Below are 26,473 nucleotides of genomic sequence, written 5' to 3' on the forward strand. Positions count from 1 at the left end.
ATTTGGAACAACAATGAGCATATGTCAAACCCATGTCAATCTACTTACAGCATCTTCCCACTGGGAGGTACAGAGTTGTCAAACCTAATAGCTCCATAGTGATGTTTCAACCGCCCTCCTTTGCTCTGCTATACTCACAGCTTACATACAACTCCGGCCCCAAATTTTCTGATATGTTGTTTCCCTCTCCCCACCCCCAGTGGGAGCCAAATCCAAAACAGTTCACAAAAGAAATCAATAGTATTTCATATTTATTAGAAATAGTAATTAAAAAAAAAAAAAAAACAAATGAAACCTCTATCCTGCCGAAAGGCAAACATTAAAAAAAACATTTGCCCTAGTTCCCTTTCTCTGGGCTCAGGTTTACCATACCATTCTCCAGGATTTACAGCCCTGGTGATGATTTTAGTTTGTTTTGTTGCCCTGAAAGGAGCCAGAGGCAGTTTGTTATCTTAACTGCAAGCATTGTGATACCAAACAGAATTCCGGGCATTTCCTCTCCGAATTGGTCCTGACCTTTCTGTAGAGATGCTGAAAGTGCACTTGAGACACTTTTAGGGTCTATTTTACAAGGAGGCCTCACTTGATGCGAAAGACACATCCCTAAGGGAAAATCTGTTTGCAAATTACTTTTGGCAAATGATTCCTCACCTTTATTCAACAATTTCAGTCTATAGTTCTGGTTTGTACTAAAATGGAGAAAACTCTTCAGTTTTAAGTTCTTTAAGGTAAACTGGAAGCTTTTCTAACTTATAAAATAATTAAATGCTTTAAAGAAGAAGCTTGATAGTGAAAGAACATATTACAAAATGCTTTTCAAGTTAAATTTTGTCATTTGATTATCCCTCAACTTACTTGTTTTGTAATATAAAATCTCTTTAATTTACTAGGTTTTGATTTATAAGAGAACACTGCAACCTAAAGCTCCCAATGGTTGTATAAACTCAACTAGGAAAGCTTACACAAGGCCGAGCGGGCCGACAGGGGAAAAAGTAGGCAACACGTAGATTGCTGATATGTACTGGCAGGTCGGAGTGACTGTTGTGCCCAAATATCAGCAAGTGGCAAACACATCTGCAGCATCTCATTATAAACAGGTGTTTGCAAGCTCTCAACATTGCCTCTTTTCTTAACCAGCCTGCAGTGATTTTCCTTTAGATGCTGGTCTCCTCTTTCATTGGTTTAACCACTGTGTAATCTTACTCAAGATTGGAAAAAGGAAGGACAAGGTGGAGGAGGGGAAGGACAAACATATACAACAAGCCATTTGCGTCTCCTTTAACAGCTTCTGAAGCTCATTCACCCCAAAAATGGATCCATGGGCTAGTTCACAGAATCCTTGGCTCTGAATGAATTGATTTTCAAGTACTAATAATGCCCTCTTCCGTCGCCTTCACTCTTTCATGCAAGGAGCTGGTTAGAAAGTCGTAACGGTTATCTCTTCTATCCTATCCTGTTCACAGTGTAGCTTCTGAACTCCACTTGGTCACTTTCTTAGGTTTAAACGAAAACATGATGAATGAACCTCTTAAATTTCATGCTTCTCAATGAGAAGGCATCTCACTGCTGTTAAGTTTACAGTAAAATGTCTTAGATAAATGCAAGATAAATATATGTCGTGTTATTTCACATTTTTCTGTCTTTAACCATTGCTTTAACATCACCTCAACCATTCTGTGCTTCCTCGTTTCCGGTGTTTGTCTCTTCTAACCAGTGTAGCATCCCTCAGTAGCAGTAATGGGTGAGCAACTTTAGGAATTTTTCCAAGTAAACAGAGTGGCATTATTAGTTTCCCCATCTGTTCTTCACATGGTACCTGCTTTAGACCTTTCGATTTCCAGTCTCCTCCACAGGGCATGGTAGCTTGTTAACATTTCCTTCAAAAGGCAGTATCTCAAAAGCACTGACTACAAAAAGAAACACAGTATTGAAACCCAAACTTACCTACCTTCCGTCCTTTCTTTTACAAAGTCAGATCAGTGGCTTACACTGAACTTAGCGGAAATCTACAGTTTTGGGTCTTCTTCAAATTAACTTCTGTCAAAGTAGGGGTTCTCCTTTCCTGCAAGTAGATTCTTAAGAACTTCAACTTTATTTTGCAGGTTTCAGTGCATCATCGGGAATCCTTATTAACCAGTGTATTGGTTGTTCTCCCATATTTGCACCATCCCTGTAGACACAAGCCCTTTGAGGTGCTCAAAACCTTTTAAGATTATAATAGGATCCTACGATTAAAAGTTTGAGAACCATTGTTCTAAGACATCATTATAGTAGTGTCATTAAAATAAAAAAAAAAAATTGACCTGATATAATTTTCCCCTTAATTTGCCCATATTGAATTTTAGCGATGGCTTTTTTCATTCCTAAATCCTCAGAACCACAGCCTCACAGGAACTGAAATTTTGGAGGACTCTACATAGCCAGTAGGTTCAAGTTTAAACCTAAGGCAAGAATCCAATCCACTTTAACACGTCTAAAACGGTGGTGAGTAAACCAGGGCTATGATAAATATATCAAGATATACATGTGTGTTAACTTCTTGGATAAAGACCAATGTTAATCCCCTAATGGAAAATAATTACCATTCTCTTTTTTTAGAGCTATACAAAATTTGGAAAAACAATGATCTAGGTTCAAGATTCTCCCTGAAAATTTGCAGCATCAGCAAAAGCACCTGTGAAAAGGGTTATTCCACTGCTAATAAGCTCTAATAGGTTAAAATGTTATTTTTGTATTGGGGTGCCTGGCTCAGTTGGTGAGGTGTGTGACTCTTGATCTCAGGGTCGTGAGTTTGAGCCCCATGTTGGGTGTCGAGATTACTTAAAGTCTTCAAAAAAAATTTTTTTTGTGTGTTGAAGTCAAAGTCAGGCTTCTATGCTCTCACTGATTGTGAGTCCTGCCTTTTCAGTAATGCAAGACAAGTCTCCTTACCACCCAATGCACTGATTTCCATTTCACACATCATACTGGTACTCTCCACTGGGTATCTTGCTTTATTATTTTTTTTAACCATGGTATTTGTTGATGAATCCCAAATTGTATTTTCAGCCCAGTCTTCTCTCCCCAAACTAAGAAATTATATATACCATCCATAACCTCACAGTTTCATCTGCAGATCCAGTAAACATTTCATATTCATCATGTCCAAAACTGACCTCCTGTCCTTCTTCTCAAAACTACACTTCTCACCTCCTCTAAGAGAAGCTTTATACTTCATGTTGCCATAGCTCCAAATCTTAAATTCACCATAGACTCCTTTCTCTTGTATTCTACACTGAATCTATTGGCAAAACCTAAGAGGTCTACCTTTAACTACATCCAGACCCCAATCTCCTTTCATCACCAACACTGACTGCTACAATTTTGATCAAAAACACAATCATACCACACCTAGCCTACTTCATCTAGGTGAGATGCACCTAACAGATCATTCTGTTTTTCCCTTGTTTTAAATCTTTGCAATGGCTTGCAAAGCCTCAAGCCATCTGGCAACCCAGTATCTCTGATGGACTCCTTTACTACCTCTATATACTGCTCCCACTACCCTCACTTTAATGCTGCTGCTTATAAGTGCCAACTCTCCTCAGTTCGTATGTTGCTTGAGAGGCTCCTCTCTCCGACAGTGACAGTGCTAATTCCCTCCCTTCTTTCAAACCTTTGCTCAAGTTCTACCTCCTCAGTAAGTCTTACCCCGATCTTCCTATTTAAAAATGCAACCCTCTTCCCTCTGGCACTTCTGATACTTATTACACTGCTCCAGTGTTTCCTTCTCAAGAGCAAGCATCATCTACGGTACTATGCAGCTCACTTATTTCGTCTGTTATCATCCTCATCTGTCTCTTCCCACCCGCCTGCCATCTCCACAAAGGCAGGGATCTTTTTTATTTCATGAAGAGTCCCAAACTTTAGAACAGTACCTAGCACACAGCAGGCACTCAATAATTATTTGTTGAACGAATGAAGAACTGTCTGGTCCGTCATCATATATCACAGCTCCTATATCCTTGAGTGTCAGAAAGATGATTCAAGTCCCAGCTGTGCTCTTGACATTCCCAGGTTAGAACTACAACAGCCTTTTCTCCAATTAGATTTCTCTTACACGGAGCCAAATATGCAGAGACATTCTAGCAGTATAATTCTTAGCAAGACAGCTCACATTTCTGATTCTCGATTTTTCTTTTCCGATTGACACAGAGAGTGATGTAACGAAACAAGGTTGGCATTTGGAATCATGCGGACCTAGACTGAAGGTTAGTTGTGGCATTCACTAGCACGGTGACCTTGGGCAGGTCACTGAACCTTTCTAAACATGTCCCTCAGTACACTGAAAATAAAACGTAGCTTGTCATTTGTGGAGGTAAGAAATAGTTTACTCAAAGCACTTTAAAGGTGCCTGTCACATACTATGTGTTCAGGAAAGTGTATCTTCTAATCTCTCACATGTCAGTGATATGCTGCCCTGCTGGAATTTGCAAGCCTCGCTGGGAAGCAGCCATGCAGTACAGCAGACAGAGGTGATCCCTGGAGTCCAGCTGACCTGAGCTGAGTTGCAGGCATTGGGAGGTGGTGGTAAGGTTAGTGAACTCAAAGGAAGACAGCTGAAGGAAAGGAGAAGTATTAAAAGGCACCAGTAAAAATGGCATGCTTAGGAACAAGAAATGAGAAAATGTAGGAAAAAAGAAGAAACCTGGAGAGGCAAAGATACCAAATTAGGAGAATCAAAGGGATGGTCGCCTTACTCAAATCTGCTTTGCTGCAGCCAAAAAGCATCACTTCGTGTTTTCCCATGATAGGTCATGCCAGTGGTTTCCCTGACACTCAGAACCTGCTCTTCCCTGTCTCCAGGAACAGTCATGCACAACATGTCCCAATGCCATGCCAAAGATACTGTCTGGACTCCCCAGGCACCTGATGGAACTATATATAAAGGCGCACCATCGAGAGGCATACGCTCTACTGCTCACAAGCTGTGAGGTGGATGCCTGTATGTCATGCTGGTGAAGATCTGATTTCCAAATGCATGCTGCTGGGCATAAGAGTTTCTAACATTAAAACCTCACGGAGGGGTAAACAGGCATGCGCAGGCAGTCAATAGGAAACGAGAGGTCTGTGGCATCCTGGATGGCTGTTTATCAAGGCCTGTTCTTCCTGTAAGCCCAGAGTGTTGTGCTTGTTAAGAGAAACGTGGAGGGAGAGGATCACACTGTACTTGGTGTCTGCTCCATCTCAGTACAGAGGAAAGCCCATTGCTCACCTGCCCAAATGCGCACACCCTATGGGAGGTGCTGTGCTGCAAGGTACAAAGGCACAAATATGCTCTGAGCATGTGCCTGATAGAGCAAAACCCCGTGCGGATGTTGGATGAGTGAAAGCATGCTAAAACAAAAAGGAATGTAAGGACCAGAAAATGTTCATGAGTTCATATCTCTGGGACAATTCCTTTGGAGTAACAATGTGGTGGATTGATACCAAAATGTCCTAAGTACAAAACGACTCTCTGAATACAGCTGGAGGTCCATTAGGCACAAGGTGGCATGTTTCTCCAAGTCTTGACTCTGGGGGTGGGGGTGGGGATGGAAGGGGAGCAGTGTGACCTGCTTTGATCAAAAGTTCAAGGCACAGGTGATGATGGGCCAGGTCTGAGGGGGAGTTCTCGAGAGGTCTTTGGGGCTTGTGCATGCTTTCTCGCTCCTGTGAAATCATTGTAAGAACATGCCTGGCCAGGTCTGACCATTTCAGGCTTGGTAACATGATAGAAGAGCTTATTATGTCATTCCAGACAGAACATTAGATTCAATTTTATAACAGCATATAGGAAGAATTGTTCTAAGCAGTTTAGATAAATCATCTTTAATCATCCCAACAACCTATAAAGTAGTTATTGCTTTCGTCTGACAGAAGAACAGGCATAGGACGTTGAAGTAACTCATGGAAGGTCACACTGCTGGTGAACTTCAGAGCTGCATTCAGTCCACATCTGCAATAATTCCAAAGTCTATGCTTATTCCATGACATCACTCTAGTTTGATGAACATGCGAGAAAAAATGAGGCTCATGAGGTCACTCCGGCTTCCTGGTCATAGGGGAAAAAAAGACATGAGCCACCTTATTGAAGTTCCTAGTGCTAGTTTGCTTCCTTAATTGAATCAATTAAGATCAATCTGTCAAAAGCAATCCTGCCTTTGTCCTAACCTGGGTATGCCTAGGGTAGAGCTGGGATCCATACCAGTCATCAGTCCCCCAGGGTTCTTTCCACTCTCTTCATTATGGGCAGCAGCACATTGTCTGCTCTATACAAGAAGGCAGGACTAATCACAGTCTCTCAATTACATCGCCAGCAAAACGTGAACCATCTTACAAAGCTGTGGTAAAGGTAAAATGAAAATCAAAAGGCTGAGTAGTGCTTTGGATCATTTTACAGAAAAGAGAGGGCTGATGGTTCTTGGGAAGTTGGGGCTACCATACTGTTGACACTCAGAGAAAACAAAGGCACTAAAAAAATACAGTTCCAGTTGTATTTAACAGGGCAGGGACACTGGGGTTTGGAGAGCCTAAAAACTCTAGACTCTGTTAGGGTAGAAGTCAGTCTGTGCAAAGCTTCCAATTAGTGCACTTGGGTTTTAAAAGTTAAGCCTACATAAAGGGCAGCTACTCTCCAGTTCCATGTGACTTCTTGGTGGCAAAACAATTTGTCCCTATGTTCAATTCGGCCAAATAACAGTTCAATGGGGGTTGTTATATACTGAAAGTTTGTAACCTCCAAAATACATATGTTGAAGTCCTAACCCCCTGATGTGACTGTATTTGGAGTTTGGGTCCTTATGAAAGTAATTAAGGTTAAATGAGGTCACCAAGTGGGGTCTTGACTCCGTAAGACTGGCATCCTTATATAAGGAGAGACACAAGAAAGCTCTCCCTCCATCTTGTGAGCACATGGGAAGAAGGCACCTATCTGTAAGCCAGGAAGAGAGCACTCAACAGAATTTGACCATATTGGGACCTTGATCTTGAAATTCCAGCCTCCAAAACTGACAAAATACATTTCTGTTATTTGAGCCCCCTAGTTTATGGTACTTTATTACAGCAGCCCAAGCTAATACAGGGCCAAACTCTGGTTCAGAGAAACTGGTGAACTTGCAAAATAGTCTGACAATCTACAATTGATAGAACTTGGAAAATTTTACTACATACGCTTAATAAAGAAGAGGATAAAATGGAGGGGAGATAAATTATAAGACAACAGAAGAAAATTTCTTTATACATTTACATTTACTTTTCAAATACTTTTATGCAATTAAAGGAAATCTTAACCTAGGATTGATCTCCTTAACACAATTACATATTTATAAACTGTCTTCCTAGAATCCATGTCCCTGCACATGTCTTTATGGCCACATGACCCTTGTAACAAAAAAATTCTATATCCTTATTTAACAATTTAAATAACTTTTATGCTTCTATAATCATCCTATCCCTAATCTTCTTGCTATCAAAGAAAGCATGCACAGAGTTTAAAAAAAAATTGAAACAAAAGGATGTAGAGTGAAAAACACCAGTCTCTTGTCCCATTTTTCTCACTGGAAACGATTATTTCTTCAAAGCAGCATGCACATTATGATCAAACTCAAACCTGTCCCTTTTTTCCAACCCTAGCTGCACATGAAGGTTTCTCTCCTCAGTCTCCTTAATTGGTCAGACTTAGAGAATTAATTATCTTTGGATACTCTTAAGAGAATGATCAGGATTTGGCACATATATGCTAGCTTCCTTAATCAGGATGATTAATTTTAGTTCTTAATTGGTTATTTTTTGACCCTTAATATACTTAAATCTGTATGATTTTTCCAAATAAGGACTCCTCTTTGTTTTCATTCCTCTTTTGTAATCGATCATCTCCTTCCATGTTCCACCTTCTGTCATTTGCACTATTATTTTTATATTGTCAAGGATAACAGCACATATTTTCTATCTCTATCAGATCTGCTATGTCGTATGGATTGATTCAAAGTTAAAAAATCAGTAAGTAGCATTTACTATATTGTGACTGTGTAAAAATACTGTTCAGATGCTGGGCCAATTATTCTAGCTTTCATTATTTTTTCTTGTATAACATCCTCAGCTGTCCAATGTCATATCCGTTCAGAATCTCAAAGAAGTTTCCTAAGACAAAAATCAAATAGACTTTTTCTTATATTCCATCAATTGCTTCAATTCATGCCACCATTTAGTTTGCTTTCCCCTCATGTCATTCATACTTTTCTCTTTTATATCACAGGTCAGTAAACTATGGCCCCCAGGACCAAATCCGGCCCACTGCATATTTTTATACAGTCCACAGGCTAATTATAATGTTTTTTTATATTTTAAATGGCTGAAAAAGATCAAAAGAATAATATTTTGTAATGTGTAAAAATCATATGCCACTCAAACTTCAGTGTTCATAAAGTTTTACTGGAACACAGCCTTGCTCATTTGCTTTTATGCTGCAAAGCCAGAGTGAAGGGTTGTGACTGAGACCAAATAACTGCTCGCAGTAAACTTAAAATATTTACTATCTGGTTCTTTATGCAAAAAGCTTGCCTACCCCTCTTCCACATGGTCGGACACGTTCTCAATTTCATCTGCCAAATCATCTACTAAATTGTAAAATTCCAAAATTGTGTTTTAATTTCCAGGAAATGTCTTGTTCTCTGATGTGTTCCTTTTTCAAAGCATCTGGGGATTTTTTTTTTCCAGTGGATGCAATATTGTTTTGAATTTCTTTGAGGATACTAATTAACATTTTTTTAAAAGGAGGGTTGGTATTTCTCAAATGTTCTCAATGTGCATGTTTGATTTTATCTGTAAGTTAAATATCTGGTTTACAGATTTATCAATTAAAAAAGAAAACAAAAAAACTAGGCAATAGAGACCAGACTTGGATTTCTTGTGCATCTGAACTGGGCTTGTTGCCCGAGTGGCCTGTTACTCAGAATGCTTCCCAAATGCCACAACGAAGAGGACATCACTCTGGAGAGCAGATATACAAATATGCTCCAATTCAACCTAGACACTTAAAACTTTTTAGAAACAGACTCCCCCCACCCCCCGCCCCCGACACACAATCATCTGGCCAGTGGGATCTGTTCCTACAAGCAGAAGGCAAGGCAAAGACTGATTGACATTTTTTACTTGATCCCCATTTTATTTAAAAAAAATTTTTAAGTTTATTTAGTTTGAAAGAGAGAGAGAAAGTGCACATGCATGCAGGGGAGGGGTAGAAAGAGGGGGAGAGAGAAAGAATCCCCAGCAGGCGCCACATTGTCAGTGGGGAGCCTGATGCGGGACTCGAACTCACAAACTGACCCAAGCTGAAGTCAAACGCTTAACTCACTGAGCCACCCAGGTGCCCCGATCCCCATGTTATATCCTGTTTCTCACTCCTGTCCCCAAGTCTAGAGCCTCTTTGAGATTTTATCTTCAAATCTACTGATGTCTTCTCTTCCGTTCTCATTGTTACTACCATCTTATATTTCTTTACTACTTTCAAATGGTGTTCAGTGGATGAGGAAATAGACACCTGTGCTGTCATCTTGTATGTGCAATCTCCACATTTATTAAGTTGTTACCATGATATATTTTATTCATACAAAAGAACATATTTCCATATTCATGCACATACTTGTATTTCACTGGAAAGCTAATGTCTTGCTCATTCCTGTACTAGTAGACGTTTATGTTGTTTCCAGTTTTTTGCCACTAGTTTGAAAACCCTAACCTCCCTGTCCCCACTTCTGTCTCATTCCACTTCTCTGTTCTCTTCAAGAACATCTTGAAAGAATTGCCGGAGGTCATCTGTTTCAGCACTGGGTCATGTCACTCTAGTTGGCTTCCTTTCCTGCTCTTCACCAAGCATCCTCCTGCCACGGCCGCTGAAGCACCAGAGCTGCTAGTTCTGACAACACTTCTTCCAATGTCACCCTTCCCTTCATGTGGCCGCTTAGTAACATTTGACACAAGGAGACTCACTTTGTTCTTGAAGTACTTTCTTCTCGATTCCATGTATCTCACTTAAATGGTTTTCTTTCTTCCTCATTAGCTACCTTTTTGTTGCCAGGTTCTTCCCTTCTGATCAAACCCTAAATAGTGTGCTTTGGGGTTTAGCCCTGGTACCCCTTCTACTCTCTATATTCTCTCCTGTGGTAACTTCAAGTCCCTTTGTCTTTAGATCCTGTCAATAAGTCAATGATGTTCAAATTCATACCTCTCCCTCAATAGATCTCTGTAATTTGACTCATTTATGCAAGCTGCTTACCCGATAGCTCACTCAGACATCCAGTAGGACTTTCAAACATAACATGTTTCAAAACAGAATTCTGATTTCCCTCAATTCTGTTCTACCATAAGTGTTTCCACATCTTGGTAGATACTGACCAAAAGCCCAATAATCTTTTCATCCTTAGTTTTCCCTCGCCCTGTTCCTAATACACAAATACATCCGTCCATATAACCCATATAGGACTGTTGTCTGCAAGGAAAAGGTGTCCAGGATCCCAACACTGATCACCACCTTTACCACTTCCAACCCAGTTCAAAAGGCAATGATTTCTCACCGAGACTCCAGCAAAACTCTCCTGCCCAAATCCCCAACTTCCACACTTGCCACCTATTATCTACTATACGTAGCTTCAGAGTAAAATTTTAAATATGTAGGTCTCACTGGGTCCTTTACGGTCTTTTTCCACTTATAATAAAATCCAAATTCCATCCTCCAGTCTGTAAGGCCCTTTCTTCATACATCTCTGACTCTTCTTTGCCTTGGTTTTAATGTTCCAAGACTAAGACATGGACCCTATCCTACTTTAGCTTGAATGAATGAAAGCTAGCTCTTCTCTCACATGTCCTCATGACTAGCTTTGGCTTGTCATTCACATCTCAGTTTAAATGTCATTTCTTCAGGACTATCTTTCCTTAGCGTAAGATAGTAATGGTTCCCCGTGATGTTTTTAACTCCTTATAGCCTTATTATTATCTGATAGTTTTACATTTACTTATTACTACAATATTCCCTATAACTAGCACCTACATACAAAATAACTATTCTTTAATGAATGAACTATAAAGCAAATACAGTAAATCTCTATCGTCTGGACTGATTTCTTGATGATAGGATACATCAATTCTAGAAAATGACAGAATCATTTTTCACCTTATGTTTTTCATAGCTTTAAAAAACCTTTCCTAGCTTAAAAAAAAAATACTTTAGAATCACAGCAACATTCAGTGGGAGGTACAGAGCTTTCCCACATACTTCTGCCCCAAACACTGTCTCCCTCATTATCGATACAACAAATGTACCTCTCTGGTGGGGAATAAGTGATGAACCTACACTGACACATCATTATTACCCAAAGTTCATAGTTTATGTTAGGGTTCACACTCAATATTGCACATTCTAACAATCTGGACAAATGCATATGACATGTATCCACTATTATAGTGTCATAAAGAGTAATTTCGCTGCCATAAAAATCCTCTGTGCTCGGGAAATTCATCCATCCTTCCTCTCTAACCCCTGAGAACCACTGATATTTTTACTGTCTGCATAATTTTGCCTATTCCAGAAGGCCACACAGAATTACACAGTATGCAGCTTTTTCAGGTTGGCTTCTTCCACTTAGTGATATGCATTTAGGTTTCCTCCGTGTCTTTTCCTGGCTTCATAGCTCATTTCTTTTTAGCGCTGAATCCATATTCCATTGCCTACATGTACCGCAATTTATTACTTTTTAATTTTACTTTATTTTTTTTTTTAGTAGAGTTGACACAGTGTTAGTTTCAGGTGTTCAACATAGTGATTGGACAAGTTGGTACATTATGCTGTGCTCACAAATGTAGATACCATTTGTCCCAATACATTGCTATTATGAGATCATTGACTATATTCCTTATGCTGAGCTTTTTATTCCTGTGACTTATTCATTCCATAACTGGAAGCCTATATCTCCCTTTCTCCTTCGTCCATTTTTCTCATCCCCCCCTTCCTCTAGCAAACATCAGTTTGGTCTCTGTATTTATAGGTCTAATTTGGTTTTTTGGTTTATTTCTGTTTTTTAGATTCCACTGATCAGTGAAATCATATGGAATTTGTCTTTTTCAGGTTGACTTACTTCACCTAGAATACTACCCTCTGGGTCTATTCATGTTCTCTCAAGTGGAATAATATCATTCTTTATGATGGCTGTGCGATATCCCATTTTGTATGTATACCACGTCTTCCTTATCCATTCACCTACTGATGGACACTTAGGTTGATTCCATATTTTGGTTATTGTAAATAATGCTGAAATAAACATTTCATTTTCTTTGGACAAATATCCAATAGCAGAATTACTGAATCATATGGTATTTCTATTTTTAATTTTTTGAGGAACCTCCATCATGTTTTCCATAGTGGCTATACCAATTTACATTCCCATCAACAGTGCACAATGGTTCCTTTTCCTCCTTACCCTCCCCAAAACTTGTTATTTCTGTCTTTTTGACTTTAGCCATTCTAACAGGTATAAGGTGATCTCTCATTGTGGTTTTGATTTGCACTGCCCTGATGATGAGTGATGTTAAGCATCTTTTCACACGTCTGTGGGCCATCAATAGGTAATTGAAAAAATGTCTCTTCAGGTCCTCTGAACATTTTTTAAGTGGATTGTTTAGTGTTTTTGTTGTTGTGTTGGTTTGTTTTTTCTGATGCTGAGTTGTGGTATACCAACCCCCAAATGTATATATCATTTCCAAATATCTTCCCATTCACTAGATTGCTTTTTTGTTTTGTTGATGGTTTCCATTGCCGTGCAAAAGCTTTTTATTTTGATGCAGTCCCAATAACTTATTTTTGCTTTTGTTTTCCTTGCCTTAGGAAACATATCTAGAAAACATTGCTATGGCAGATATTAGAGAAATTAGTGCCTGTGTTCTCTTCTAGAATTTCTATGGTACCACAGTTTTTAAAAACCCATTTACCTTCTAAAGGACATATTGGTTGCTTTCAAGTTTTGGCAATAGAAACATCCATGTGCAAGTTTCTGTGTGGACAGAAGTTTTCAACTCCTTTGGGAATATACTAACACTGGTGATTGTTAGATTATATGGTAAAAGTATTTTTATTTTTCTAAGAAACTGTCCAACTGTCTTCCACAATAGCTGTACCACTTTGCATTCCATGATCAACAAATGAGATTTCCTGTTGCTCCACAGTCTCACCAACATTTGGTATTATCAGTGTCCAATTTTTTGGCCATTTTAATGGCTATATAATGGTATCTTGTTGTTTCAATTTTTATTTTCCTGATGGCATAATGTGGAACATCCTCTCATATGCTTATTTGCCATCTGTGTATGTCATTTACTGAGGTGTCTGTCCATGTCTTTGGTCTAATTTTTGATAGGGTTGTTTTCCTATTGTTGAGTTATAACAGTTCCCTGTATATTATGAATAATGGCTCTTCATTAGATATGTGTTTTGCAAATATTTTTTCCCAGGTGGTGACTTGTTTCATTCTATTGATGGTGTATTTCACACAGCAGAAAGTTTTAATTTTAATGAACTCTAATTTATCAATTACTGCTCACATGGATCATGTCTTTAGTGTGTCCTATCTAAAAAGTCATAGGCAAATCCAAGATCACCTGGCTTGTCTCTTGTTAACTTCTAGGAATTTTATGATTTTGAATTTTACATTTAGGTTTGTGATCCATTTTGAGTTAATTTTTGCGAAGAATATAAAGTTTTAGTTTTTAGTTTTTTTTTTTTTTGCATGTGGATGCCCAGATGTTCCACAATTTGTTGAATAGACTACCTTGTCTCCATTGTATTGCCCTTACTTCTTTGTCAGTGATCAATTAATTATATTCATGTAATTCTATTTCTGGGCTCACCATTCTGTTTCACTGATCTTTTGTCTATTCATTCACCAGTACCACTCTGTCTTGATTACTAAAACTTTATAGTAAATCTTGGATTAGGGTAGGGTCAGTCTTCCAACTTTATTCTTCTTCAATACTGCATTGGCTATTCTGGGTCTTTTGCCTCTCTCTCTAAACTATAAAATCTGTTTGCCAATATCCACTAAATAACCTGCTGGGATTTTGACTGACATTGTACTGAATCTACATATCAAAGTTAGAAAGAACATCTTGACGATATCAAGTCTTCCTACCCATGAACATGGAATATCTCTGCTTAGTCTTCTTTGATTTCTTGATCAGGGTTTTATAATTTTCCTCATATAGATCTTGTACTTATTTTGTTAGATTTAACCTAAGCATATCATTTTGGGGGGTGCTAATATAAATAGTATATAGTGTTTTTAATTTCATACTCCACTTGTTTATTGTTGGTATATAAGAAATTGACTTTCGTATATTAACCTTGTATCCTGCAACCTTGTTATAATGCATTACTAGTCCCAGAAAATTTTGGGGGCTCAATTATTTTGAACTTCTACATCATTTTCACTCATGATATCTGTCAATAAAAACACTATTTCTTCTTTTTAATCTGCATCCCTTTTACTTCCTTTTCTTACTTCATTAGTTAGGACTTCCAGTATGATGTTGAAAGACAGTGGCAAGAGAGACTTGTCTTGTTCCTCATCTTAGTGGGAAAGCTTTGAGTTTCTCACTTTTAAGTATATTAAATGTAGATGCTTTTGTAGATATTCTTGATCAAGTTGAGAAAGTTCCCTGTTTTGAAAGTTTGGTGAGAAGTTTTATCATAAATGGGAACTGAATTTTGTCAAATGCTTTTTCTACATCTATTGATATGATCATGAGACTTTTCTTCTCTAGCCTATTGTTGGGGATTGCAGTAATTGGTTTTCAAATATTGAACAAGCCTTGCACACATGAGATAAATCCAATTTGATCATGGTATGTAACTATTTTTTACATTGTTAAATTCGATTTAATAGTTTGTTGAGGATTTTTGCATCTACATTTGTGAATGATATCTGTCTGCAGTTTTGTTTTGTTTTTTTTTAACGTTTATTTAGAGAGATAGACAGAGTACATGCATGCTAGCAGGCAAGGGGCAGAGAGAGAGGGAGAGAGAGAACAATGAGAATAACTCATTGTTATTAGGGTAATGCCTGCCTCATACAATGAGTTAGAAAGTGTTCTCTCAGATTTTATCCTCTAAAAGAGTATGTAGACAACTGGTGTAATTTCTTTCTTAAATGTTTGATAGAATTCACAGTGAAACCATCTAGGACTGGTGCTTTGTTTTAGAAGGTTACTATTATTTAATTTTTAAGTAGATACATATAAGCCCATTCAGCTTGCCTGTTTCTTATTGTATGAGTTTTGAGTTTTAGTAGATTGTGTCTTTTGAGGAGTTAGTCCATTTCATCTATGCCATCAAATTTATGGGCAGAGAATTATTCATAGTCCTTTATTGTCTTATTCATGTCCAGGGGACTGGTAATGATGTCTCTGCTTTCATTTCTGATATTAGTAATCTGTGTTTTTTTTTTTTCTTAGCCTGGTTAGTGGCTTATCAATTTTATTGATCTTTTAAATGAACCAGTGTTTGATTTCATCAATTTTATCTATTGATTCCTGTTTTCAATTTAGTTGATTGCTCACTAATTTTTACTATTTCTTTTTACTTTGGATTTAATTTTCTCTTCTTTTCCCAGTTTCCAAAGGTGGAAGTTTAGATGATTGGTTTTAGACTCTTATTTTCTAATTTATGCACATTTAATATTACCATTTTTCCTTGAACTATTTTCATACTATAAATTTTGATACATTTTGCTATTTTCACGCTCATTTAGTTCAAAACATTTAAGATTCATGTGTTTAAAAGTGTCATTTACTGTCCAAATATTTTGTGATTCTGCAGATATTAATTCTGGTTACATTTAAATTTAATTCTGTTAGTTTAATTCTATGATGGTCTAAGAAATCACCGTATGATTTCTGTTCTAATTTTCTTAAGGTGTGTTTTATGGCCCGGAATGTGGTCTCTTTCAGTAAATGTTCTATGGATCTTGAGAAGAGTGTGTATTCTGCTGTTCTCGAATGAAGTATCTATAGATGTTCATTATATACAGTTGATCAGTGGTATTGTTGAGTTCAACTCTATCCTTACTGATTTACTGCCTGCTGAATCTGTCCATTTCTATACACAAGTCTTGAAATCTCCAACTATAACAGTGGATTCAATCTATTTCTCCTTGCAGTTCTATCAGTTCTTCCTTACATGTTCTGATAATCTGTTGCTAGATGCCTACACATTAAGGATTATTATGTTTTCCTGGAAAACTGATTCCCTTCCTGTTATATAATGCTCCTCTTTTACCCTAACTCTATTTGCTTTGAAAACTGCTTTGAAATTAACATATCTATTCCTGCTTTCTTTTGATTAGTGTCAGCATGATTTATCTTTCTCTATTCATTTACTTTAAATCTATGTGTCTTTATAAATAATGTGGGTTTCTTGTAAACAACATATAGTATGGTCTCATTTACTGATCCACTCTGAAAATCTGTCTTTTAATTGTGATGCATTTAGACCCCTGACATGCAAAGTGCTTATTGACATAGCAGGATTAATGTATACCATATTTGTTACTGTTTTCTATTTGTTGCCCTTGTTCTGTGTTTCTATTTGTCTTCCATTTCTTCTCTGTTTTTTTTTAAATATATAAGTACACTTTAAATTTTTTTTCCTTCTTTTTTAGTTTAAATTTTAGTTAACATACAGTGCAATATTAGTTATAAGACCAGAATTCAGTGATTTGTCACTTACATACAATACCCAATGCTCTTCACAAGTGCCCTCCTTGATACCTATCATTCATCTAACCCATCTCTCCATCCACCTCCCTCCATCAACCCATAGTTTGTTCTCTGTCATTAAGGGTCTCTTGTGGTTCCTTTCCCTCTCTTCTCACCCCCCTTTCCCATATATTCACTTATTTTGTTTCTTAAATTCCACACGAAATTATATGGTATTTCTCCTTCTCTGATTGGCTTGTTCTGTTTAGCATAATACATTAGAGCTTCATCCACATCACTGCAAATAGTAAGATTTTATTCTTGTTGACGGCCAAGTAATATTCCATTGTATGTATATGTGTGTGTACACTACACACACACTACACATACACACCATATCTTCTTTATCCATTCATCAGTCGATGAACATTTGGGCTCTTCCCACAATTAGACTATTGTTGATAATGCTGCTATAAACAGTGGGGTGGTGCATGTACCCCTTTGAATCTGTATTTTTGTATCCTTTGGATAAATACCTAGCAGTGCAATCGCTGGGTCATAGGGTAGCTCTATTTTTAGTTTCTTGAGGAATCTCCATACCATTCTCCAGAGAGGCTGCATTAGTTTGCATTCCCACTAACAGTTCAAGAGGGTTCCCTTTCTCCACATCCTTGCCAACACTTGTTATTTCTTGTGTTGTTAATTTTAACCTTCTGATAGGTGTGAGGTAGTTATCTCATCATGGCTTTTATTTGTATTCACTCATGTGATGATGAGTGATCTTTTCATGTATCTGTTAGCCATCTAGATGTCTTCTTTGGAAAAGTGTCTACTCATGTCTTCTGCCCATTTCTTAACTGAGTTGTTTCTTGGGTGTTGAGTTTGATAAATTCTTTATAGATTTTGGATACTAATCTTTTATCTGATATATTATTTGCAAATTTCTCCCATTCTGTGGGCTGCCTGTTTTGTTGACTGCTTCCTTTGCTTTACAGAAGCTTTTTGTCTTGATGAAGTCCCAATAGTTCATGTTTGCTTTTGCTTCCCTTGTCTTTGGCAATGAGTCTAGTAAGAAGTTGTTCTGGGCAAGGCCAAAGAAGTTTAGCCCATGTTCTCCTCGAGGATTTTAATGGTTTCCTGTCTCACATTTAGGTCTTTCAACCATTTTGAATTTATTTTTGTGTATAAGAAAGTGGTCCAGTTTCATTTTTCTCTATGTCACTGTCCAGTTTTCCCAACCCCATTTGTTGTTTTCCACTGGATATTCTTGCCTGCTTTGTCAAAGAGGAGTTGACCATATAGTTGTGGGCCCATTTCTGGCTTCTCTATTCTGTTCCATTGATCTATGTGTCTATTTTTGTGCCACTACCATACTGTCTTGATGACTACAGCTTTGTAATATAGCTTGAAATCTGGAATCGTGATGCCTCCTGTTCTGTTTTTCTTTTTCAGGATTGCTTTGGCTTTTTGGTGTCTTTTGTGGTTCCGTGAAAATTTTACAATTGTTTGTTCTAGTTCTGTGAAAAATGCTGGTGGTATTTTGATAGGGACTCCATTAAATGTGTAGATTGCTTCAGGTAGTATAGACATTTTAACACTGTTCTTTCAATCCATGGGCATGGAATAGTTTCCCATTTCTTTGTGTCCTCTTCAATCTCTTTCATAAGTCTTCTATTTTCAGAGTATAGATCTTTTACTTCTTTAGTTAGGTTTATTCCTAGATATCTTATTGTTTTTAATGCAATTGCCAATGGGATTGATTCCTTGATTTTTTTTTTCTGCTGTTTCATTATTGGCATATAGAAATGTAACAGATTTCTGCACATTGATTTCATATCCTGAAAATTTGCTGAATTCATGTATTAGTTCTAGCAATTTTTTGGTGGAGTGTTTTGGGTTTTCTACATAGAACATCATGTCATCTGCAAACAGTGGAAGTTTGACTTCCTCTTTGTTGATTTGGGTGCTTTTTGTTTTCTTGTCTGCTGAGGCTAAGACTTCCAGTGCTATGTTAAACTGTAATGATGAGAGTGGACATCCTTGTCTTGTTCCTGACTATAGGGGAAAAGCTCTCAGTTTTTCCCCACTGAGGATGATATTAGCTGTGGATCTTTTGTATATGACCTTTATGATGTTGAGGTATATTCCATCTATCCCTACTTTCTGAGGATTTTTATCAAGTATGGGTGCTACATTTTGTCAAATATTTTTTATGCATCTATTAACAGAATCATATGGTTATTATTTATTAACATGGCATATAACATTGATTGATTTGCGAATGTTGAACCAGCCATGCAGCTCAGGAATAAATCCCACTTGATGATGGTGCATAATTCTTTGAATGTACTGTTGAATTCGATTTGCTACTATCTTGTTGAGAATTTTTGCATCCATGTTCATCAGGGATATTGGTCTGTAAGTCTCCTTTTTAGTGGGGTCTTTGATTTTGGGATCAAGGTAATGCTGACTTTCTAGAATGAGTTTGGAAGTTACCCTCCTATTTCTATTTTTTTGTAAAAGTTTGAGAAGATAGATATTAACTCTTCTTTAAATGTCTGGTGAAATTTCCCTGGGAAGCTATCTGACCCAGGACTCTTGTTTGTTGGAAGATTTTTGATTACTAATTCAATTTCTTTGCTGGTTATGGGTCTGTTCAAATTTTCTATTTATTCCTATTTTAGTTTTGATAGTTTGTGAGTTTCTAGTAATTTGTCCATTTATTTTCAGATTTCCCAGTTCATTGGCATATAGTTTCTCATAGCATTTTCTTATAATTGTATTTCTGTGGTATTGGTTGTGATCTCACCTCTTTCATTCATGATTTTATCTATTTGGGTCCTTTCTCTTTTCTTTTTGATAAATCTGGCTAAGAGTTTATCAATTTTATCAATTCTTTCAAAGAAGTAGCTCTTAGTTTTGCTGATCTTTCCTGTGTTTTGGGTGGGGGGAGTTCTATATCATTTATTTCTGCTCTAATCTTTATTATTTCATTTCTTCTGCTGGCTTTAGGCTTTATTTGCTGTTCCTTTTCTAGCTCCTTTAGGGATAAGCTTAGGTTGTATATTTGGGACCTTTCTGCTTCTTGAGATAGGCCTGAATTGCAATATACTTCCCTCTCAGGACTTCTTTTTCTGCATCCGTAAGGTTTTGGACTATTGTCTTTTCATTTTCATTTGCTTGCAAGTATTTTTTAAATTTCTTCTTTAATTTCCTGGTTGACCCATTCATTCTTTAGTAGGATGTTCTTTAACTTTCATGTATTTCAGGGCTTTCCAAATTCTTTCTTGTGGTTGACTTCAAGATTTATAGCATTGTGATCTGAAAATATACATGGTATGATCTCTATCTTTTTGTATTTGGAGGGCTGATTTGTGACCCAGTATGTGATCTATTCTGGAGAATGTTCCATGTACGCTCAAGAAGAATGTGTATTCTGATGCTTTAGGATGAAATGTTCTGAATATACCTGTTAAGTCCATCTGGTCCAGTGTGTCATTCAAAGCAATTGTTTCCTTGTTGATTTTCTTCTTAGGTGATCTGTCCAATGCTGTAAGTGTATCATTTTTTGTTTTAATTGAGCATTTTGTATAATTTTCTTTTCTCACCTTTATTAGTGTACCAGCTATATTTCTTTTTTGAAAAAAATTTTATAGTCTTTCCTTTAGAGTTTGCAATATATATTTACAACTGATCTAAGTCCACTTTCAAATAATATAATACTACTTCAAGGGAATGTAAGTACTTTATACTAACAAAATAATCTTAATTCCTCCCTCCCCTCCCTTGTATCACTGCTGTCATTCACTTCACTTACACATAAGTATATGAATATTCATAATTATTGAATACATTGTGGCCATTATTTTGAACATATTTTTTGAATTGACTAAGAGTCAGAAAAATGAGTTTTTCTTTTACCTTCACTGATTCCTTTCCTGAAATTTGTCCTTTCTTTGCAAGAAAGACTACTGGCAAGAAATCCTCTCAGTTTTTGTTTGTCTAAGAATGCTTTTTATTTTTGAAGGATAATTTTGCATGGTATAGAATTCTAGATTGGTGATTTTTTCCCCTCAACATTTAAAATATTTTATTGCACTCTCTTCTTGTCTGCATGGTTTCTGAGAAGTCAGTGTAATTCTTATATTTGTTCCTTTACAGATAAGATGTTCCCCCCACCCCATGGGTTCTTTCAGGATTTTTTTTTATCTTTGATTTTCTGTGGTTTGAACAGGATATATGTAGGTATATATATTTTTGATATTTATCTTGCTTAGTGTCCTCTGAGCTTCCTAGATCTGCGGTTTGGTATCTCACATTAATTTAGGGAAATTCTTGGTCATTGTTTCAAATATTTCTTCCTGTTTTCCTCTTTCTTCTGGTATTATACGTACATTCCACGTTTTGTAATTGTCCCATAGTTCCTGGATATTTTCTGTTCCCCTCCCCCACCCCAAGTCTTTTCTTTTTGCTTTATTTTCATTTTTGGAGATTTCTATTGAGATATCCTCAAACACAGAGATCCTTTCCTCGGCTCTGTCTAGTCTACTGATAAGCCCATCAAAGGTATTTTTCATTTCTGTTAAAATGTTTTTTTTTTCTTTTTTATCTCTAGCATTTCTTTTTGCTTCTTAGAATGCCTATCTCTTCACTTGCATTGCCCATCTGTTGTCTATCCATTAAAGTTCTTGGCACATCAATTATGTAAGTTTTAAATTTCTGGTAATTCCAACATCCTTGCCATTCCTGAGTCTGATTCTGATGGTTTTTCAATCTTTAGTAGATCTTGTAGTTTTTCCCATGATAGCCATATGATGTACTGTGTAAAAGTAACTACTAAAAATAGGTCCTTAGCAATGTGATGTAAGGTGTGGGAGGAGGCAAAGAATTCTAGAATTCTCTGATTAGAGTTCAGTATTTTATTAAGTCTATGACTGCACTGTGAACTTTATACATGCTTCTCAGTCTCCCCCTCCCCCCTCCTTTAGGTACAACAAGATAGCTAGAATAGGCTGGAATTGGGTGTTTTTCTTCTTCCAGGTCAGTTAGGCACTGGTTAGTTTTTCATGAGGGAAGAACTTATTATGAACAGAATACTCCCATGTATTTCAAAATGGACCTTTTCCCTTCTTTCTGCCAGATGCACAAGGGGATTCATCTCTGATATTCACTGTGAGAGCCTTGTAGAGCTCCAAAAGGTAAAATTCACCAAAGAATAATACCCCCCAATGACTGGGTCCCCCTAGAGTTTCTCTCTCAGAGTTATCCACACTGAGCCTCTAGCAATTCATCAATTACAGGTCATGTTTTCCCAACCTGGTACTGATTCCCATGGATGTTTCTGCACTGTTAAGTTGTGATCCTCTATATTCACCTGTTGCTCTCTCCAATTTGGGGGACAGCAATTTGCTGTATAGCCTCATTTCTCTTATGAATCTAAGAAGAGTTACTGATTTTTTAGTTTGTTCAACTTTTTAGTGTTAGGACTGAGTGGCAACTTCCAAGCTTCTCTCATACTTGACCAGAAGCCACAAGTCCTCCTTGCTCCTTGTGTCTTTTCCTGTCCCAATTGGATAGTAGAGCAAGGCTTTGATGTCAGACCACTGGAAGTGACGCAGCAGTCTGCAAAGCCCAGGAGCAGTTATGTCCATCTGAATTTGAAAATAGTGAGGGTTCTTCCCTGCCTATTCATTCAAATATTTTTACTGAATACTTGTCCAATGCTTCATATACATGTATGGCATACTGGAAACACAGAAGAGGCCTTCCCTCCATGGTATACTTTGTACTCACAGGTATAAGCCTGACAGACCAAGAGATTTAAATAGGTGAGGCTCAATGACATTGTGAATGGGCGCTCTGCTTAACTTTGCTCAAATGGAATTCCAGAGGCCTAGGTTTGAATCTTGAATTTTCTATTTAGTAGCCATTAAAAATTTTTTTTTTTCCATTTATTTTTGGGGCAGAGAGAGAGGGAGACACAGAATCGGAAACAGGCTCCAGGCTCCGAGCCATCAGCCCAGGGCCTGACACGGGGCTCGAACTCACGGACCGCGAGATTGTGACCTGGCTGAAGTCGGACGCTTAACCGACTGCGCCACCCAGGCGCCCCTATTTAGTAGCCATTTAATTGTAAGCAGGTGACTAGATTTCTCTACATCTCTGCTTCACCATAAAGGAAAAGGAGACAATATATTGTTCTTACAGGTTTTCTATGATGATTTGATTAGAAAATAAACACAAAATATGTTGTTTAGTCCCTGGCACTAATGATAGTTAATAAATGGTAGTCCCTCTTATTACTTTATCATTACTTCAGTTGCTATTCCCATTACTGCTACTAGTACTTGTTCTTGAAGAAGTGTGGGTCAGATGGTAATCAGGGTTGCAACACATTTTTAGATATATCCATTGACAGCTACATAATAAGCCACATCATTTTCCAGTGGCATAATTTACCCAGACCCAGAGGACGGCAAAAATGCAAATGACTTGATGGTTTCCATCTTATGGTTCTTTTCCAGAAAACAGCACGAAAAGAAACATGCCATCATACCTTGGTCATTTCTAATATTCAGGCATGAAGCTGGCACTTATTATTCATGAACAAAATCTCCACATTCTTTCTGGCCGCAAGTACCCAATTGAACATGAATCACAGCTCCCAGTCAGCACACACACGTGTACACACACACACACACACACACACACACGTGTACACACACACACACACACCATGGCCAAGAGAAGCATTTTCATTTGCTCAATATATCTTGTCTTTTGGGTCTGTGTGGCTTCTGACCTTCCCCAGGGAGGATCACTGGGGGCCATTAACAGAAATTTGGATCTCACTGAGCAGTGCCTGCTCGGCTCACGAATGTTATTTGTGGAAATGAAATTCGGTTTCCTATGGAAGTGCTGAACAAATCCAAAACCAGAAAAACTCTTGCGCTCAACAAGCATCATCCAGAGTCTGTGGGAATGAATAATGACACTAAACGATACACCACAAATGCAGTTCCCCTACTGAACTAAAACTGCCTTTCCCCACAAATCATCCTCGAAAATCCTAAGGTTTTCATTTTTTCTATCTTCTGTTTATTCCTTTTTAATAAGGTCCTCTTTTCATTTTCATTCCATTTCCATTTTTCCTTGAATTTACACAGGTTTTTAAATTAAAAAAAAAAAACCTTCATTCTCTGCCTTTGCAGGCACATTATTTTCCACTTCTATTCTGGGGCCTGTTCTGAATGTTTAGCCATTTGGCATTCTCAGCAGGTGCAAAAAGAGACTGGAGGTTCAAAGGTATCTTCTGCATTTCTTGACCTCTTTGATTTGAAAGCACATTACCTTAATAATAAAAATATCTGGGTTACACATTTGATATACAGACCAGAGAGAATTGAGTGCAGGACATTTTTATGATCCTTTAAAGAAAAGCCCAGAAGAGGATTCCAAACTAATTTTCCACTGATTCTCTGTTCCTCCATTACATTATTTTTCTGTACCTTTTATACATCAGTGGAGCCCTTCAGAGTCATTTGGGATTATTGATTATGAGGCAGCAGAAATCCTTCATACGGCAAGCAGGGTGATTCCAGCCTCTATCTCTCAGCTACCCTTTCAATCATATTATTCCTACTCATCAAATGTATTTTATTCCATAATTCTTTTTAGAGTCAAACTAGTTTTCAAGTTACTATTACTCATTGAAAAGTGACCATATAAAAAGTTTAAAATCTGTAGATTTAATGTGCCCAACACTTAATTTCATGCTCTGTTTGCCCCATTGTTCAAAGCAAATAGTATTTAAGTCCCTAGCTGTGTGTGTGTGTGTGTGTGTGTGTGTGTGTGTGTGTGTGTGTGTGTGTGTTTAGTTCATGGCTCTAGTTTTTACAGTACTAATATAGTGCTCTTTAAAAGTAATCCGCTATACAGGAAAGGTGTCAAATAATAATTTATTACTTATCACATTAGTTTTGCAGTTCCTATTTGCAAAGTGTTCTGATTTCTATGGCTAACATATTCAGTGGCACTTCTACATTTTTCTTTATTTTCTACCTTAAACAAGTCAACTGTACACCCAGATGATGAAGGACTGGACAGAAGGGCAGCTCTGAGAACAGGGAAAGGCCTCTGCATATTGTAATTCAAATGATTTAAGAGCCACTTTAACCAAACAATTATTAATAACTATGGATGATTATTTTGTGTCAGGTGCATTCAAAGGTTTTTAAATCTACAGAATAAGTGGTCCCTTCCACCCCCACCCCCAGTTTAAGAGGACTTAAATATGATAAATTTTTAATATCAGGCAGAAGGCAAATGGTTAGACAGTTTTCTCTATAGATTAATTACAAGAATCATTCATTAGTGAAATACTTGATCAAGTGTCCACTACATGCAAGGCACTTTGAGATGCGCTGGTGAGAAAGAACAAAAAGACACCTGCCTGCACATGACTTATGTTCTGGCATAAGAGACAGACACTAAACATGTCAACAAATGGTGGTGAGTGCCATGAAGAAAACTGGATGAGGAGAGAGCTTGGGACTAGGGCACAGGAGATGGGAACCATGAGAAAGAAAGGTCTTTCAGATACGGTGGGCATGTTTATTTCATATGACAGCTAGCCTATAAGATAAAAATGCTGATATAAGTTGGAGGTATTTTGTAAAAAATTAACATATACGAACCTCAGCATGAGAACATGAAAATTAAAAACTGTGTCACGACATTGATTTTACTGAAAAATCTTTGATTTTTCAAAAGAAATGTATGTTCAGGTAATATCACTGTCTCCAATCTGCTCTGCCCCCCTCCCAAGTACTCTATCTCCATTACTACCCTTCTTCCATGAATTAGGATTTACATAATTACACTGTTCAACAAGCACACACAACACAGTTTCCGGGGCCAGGTGTAAAAATACATGCTAACAATCAACAACCCACCACTAAATGGAGTGAAGATTCATTTATTCAACATTTATTAGGCACTTACTACATGCCAGGCACTGTGCTATCTGCTGGGGAAAGATGAAAAATCAGGGCTGGGGCCAAAGGTTTCAAAAGCGAAGAACAAAGAGATAATTAGGTTAGAGCAGTTTGTGGTAGAACTGCAAGACAGAAAAATTTAGAGGAGCACCTACAGGAAGGCACCCAGCCTGCTGCCTGCATGAGTGAAGGTGATGGGGAGTCCGAGCCAACAGTGTGTATTTTTAGGACAGAGCCACATGAGGATATTAATGTGATGGAAAAAAGAAACCAGCTGACTGAGAAACACTATGGATAGACGTATAGGAGTATGGAAGAAAAGCTGGGATAGACTAAGGATGAGGAAGCCGTCAAGACTGATGCAGTATTGTTCCCACGTGTAGCAGGGACGCCTGCATGCACACACTCAGTGCTAAGTACGATGCTGGTGAAGCAAAGGTGAAAGAGACCCACTGCGATGCACCATCTGGTAAACCTGTCATGACTGGTATCCCCGACGTAACTTCCCAGCTTTGTCACTCTTCATTTCCCTGGAACTATTTCTTGGGCCACGTGAACACTTGCCCCTTTTATGGTCCTGTGCCCTTGCACAGAATGTTTTATCTTGCTAGGATGTCACTCCCACCATCTTTACCAGGAGAATTCCTGCATGCCTTTCAAGCCCCAAACCAAATAAAACCTAATTTCCCCCTACCTTATTCCCATAGTTCTTGGTAGCC

At 37.7% G+C, this 26,473-nt stretch overlaps 1 protein-coding gene across 2 annotated transcripts in view; it reads right to left on the bottom strand.

Annotated features, from left to right (window-relative positions):
• Positions 1–26,473, bottom strand: part of SAMD12 (sterile alpha motif domain containing 12) — a 378,717-nt gene that overhangs the window by 216,817 nt on the left and 135,427 nt on the right. The gene's annotated exons all lie outside the window — the stretch shown is intronic.

Source organism: Panthera tigris, chromosome F2, assembly GCF_018350195.1.
Source record: "Panthera tigris isolate Pti1 chromosome F2, P.tigris_Pti1_mat1.1, whole genome shotgun sequence".
NCBI classification, from domain to species: domain Eukaryota; kingdom Metazoa; phylum Chordata; class Mammalia; order Carnivora; family Felidae; genus Panthera; species Panthera tigris.